Below are 3,002 nucleotides of genomic sequence, written 5' to 3' on the forward strand. Positions count from 1 at the left end.
CTTCAAACCCCGGCGGCGTTGCCCTTACATACCCTTCCCTTGAGTGGCGCGCGGCGGCACCGCGTGCACCAACCCAGGCCAGATTGATGGTTAGCCGAAAGCCCCCCAGAATCGACCGCCTGACGCTTAGGCTGCCCCGCACCGCCCGGACAGTGCCAACGTAAGTCAGCAAAGACCGGGGTAGCACTAGGGAAAGCGCCTAAGTGCCCTCCCCGGGGCGGGCGAGTGAAATCATGTGGTCCTTATTTAAGTTTGATTGAGATTTAACATCTTTAATAACGGGTATTTACTTTACGATTGTTTCGTCTAACCACGCTGTATTATTATTATTATTTTTAAACACGAAAATATATTATAACTAATAATACGAGTATGAGATATGTGTGTACAATAACATTGATCAAAAAAATTTACAGAGAGAAAAATATGATAATTGACAATTTATTCTGTATGTAGAAAACGCATTATAATTGAATATAACGTGTTTTACTATGAATAATAAATCTACAATACGATAAAAATAATTATTTATATATTAATATTTTTAAAAATATTTGTAAATCTTAGATTTAGACACAACATTCACATGTGCAAGCATTGGTTTTTTTTAATGTATTAAGGAAGTTGCAGTAAAATTATTAGTAAACATATAATTTTTTATAATAATAATTTTTATTTATTAAAAAGTTTTTTACACAAATCCACTAGTGATTGAAGCCTCCTTTTAAGCATGTTGTCGCCTGTACCAGGAGACTCCGCTCCTACATTAGCATAGTAGTAAAAATAATCATAATAAATTAAAACAACAGAAACTTATTCGTTTTAAAAATTTCTGTGATTTTAGATATTGCTGGTAATATTGAAATGGGCTTATAATTGCTTATGTTGTCTTTTTCCCCTTCCTTGTATACTGGGGTTATTAGAGAACATTTTAGTGGATCAGGAAAAATACCAAGTCTAAATAAGAGATTTGTCAAATAGGTAATAATAGGAATAATTTCTTTTTTTTATATGTTTGAGGAATTTGGTAGATATATTATCCCAACCAGAGGTCCCAACCCAATGTCAGATTTAAGTCTCATCAAGATGTTATTTACTTCAGCTTTATTTGTCTTCATGAGAACAAACGACTGTAATTGTGTTGGAATTGTGCTTGAAAGTTCTTCATAGTTTTTGTCTAAATGGGGGTCAATCTTTTGGGCAAGTTCTCTATTTATATTTACAAAATACTTATTAGTTCTAGAATATTAATCGGTACACACATATTTTTTGATGTACTGCACATAAGGTCAGCTGTTCCTAACTTTATAATATACATAAAACATATTATATATGGAGAATTTTCAATCGACTCCTCTGTTCACTCAGTCGTGTTCCTCAATCTTGAATATCTGGTACTTCAAACCAAATTTCTTCGTGACTAACGAGACGTCGTCTCTCAAATAGCTCTACTTTCTAACGCGACAAAAGCTTCCTTGTCCTGAAGCTATTGTCTGTTTGATGACTTGCCAAATCAGTAATATTATATGTTTTATGTCGCTCACATACATTTATCGACACCTGTTTATTGCTTTATTACTTCTAACTTTTTGAATACTGTTTTTACTGGCGCAAACTAACTTACTTACCTCCAGTGGCACTACAACCCTTTGTGGGTCTAGGTCTCTTCCACGATTTTCTTCCACTCGTCACGATCTCTGGCGACCCTCCTCCGGTTCGTAAACTTGCCCATCGTCCTCAGATCCTCCTCTAGGTAGCTCTTCCATTTTTTCTTGAGTCTTCCTCTCGGTCTCTCTTCTGCTGTGGTGTCCACTCAGATATTATTTTGGCTGCCCTGGCTTCCGGCATTCTTTCTTAGTGGCCTGCCCACCTCAGTCTTTGCAACTTGCAAAATCTGACAATATTCTCACATTTTATGCGCGCGTCTTTTTCAAGGCTCATAAGATGTCGATATGTCCCATTGTCATCTTTGACGGTTCCGAATATTCGTCGCAACACTTTTCTTTCAAACATTGCCAGTCTTCGCTAGTCTCTCTCCGTTAGCGTCCACGTTTCGCAGGCGTAATTGACTACAGGCCTGATAATGGTGCGGTAAATAGTCAGTTTTGATTAATATAAGCTAAGCAATTTCGAGGAAAAAACTTTGCTGCACGCATAGAAGCACTTGATGCCGCCAACAATCCTTGCCTTTATCTCATCGTCCGTCCTATTCTGGTCAGTCAGCATTGATCCCAAACACTTGAAGCTCTCCACCTCTTCAATATCACTATCGCCAACCTTGATGTGATTTGCTGGTTCTGTCAGTCTACTAGTTGCTAGATATTTCGTTTTGGATGCATTTATCTGCAATCCATACTTTGCAGACTTAGCTTCGAGGTTCGAGCAATGATTCATCATGCTGTTTAGAGACCTTCTTGATATGACCTATCGTCAGCGTATGCGGCTATTTGTGACGTATTGTTGTCGATTAGTTCCCTGATGTTCAGTTTTCGAATAACAGCTTCAATGGCACGGTCAAATACGACGGATGAGATTGCATCTCTCTACTTAACTCCGGAATGTATGTCAAAAGGCATGTCGTTTTGGATGGCCACCAATCTGTATTTGGAGTGCTTCAATACGGTTTCGACAAGTCTTACTAGCTTGACGCAAAGTAACACTACAAGAACACTACAAACATTAATCAGTTAAAGTCAATTATATTATTATCAAATACATAATTATTATCATTAATTAATTAAAAAACAAAATAAAAAATAATTTAGTTAGACAATTACAAACCAAAAAAAACATCAATAATTATGTTGTTTGTTAATAATGATATAATTGAACACTAACAATTAGGGAGACCCTTAATTCTTTTCTTAATCGATCCCAATGGAACTGAGAAATAGTCTATTTCTCCATACACTTTATTATTATTATTATTATTATTATTTTCTTTAATATTTAAAGAGGGTTTGTTCAAGTGTTGAAGATGACACCCTCATAGAACCATCTTA

This window comes from Melitaea cinxia, chromosome 16 (genome assembly GCF_905220565.1).
Source record: "Melitaea cinxia chromosome 16, ilMelCinx1.1, whole genome shotgun sequence".
Classification (NCBI taxonomy): domain Eukaryota; kingdom Metazoa; phylum Arthropoda; class Insecta; order Lepidoptera; family Nymphalidae; genus Melitaea; species Melitaea cinxia.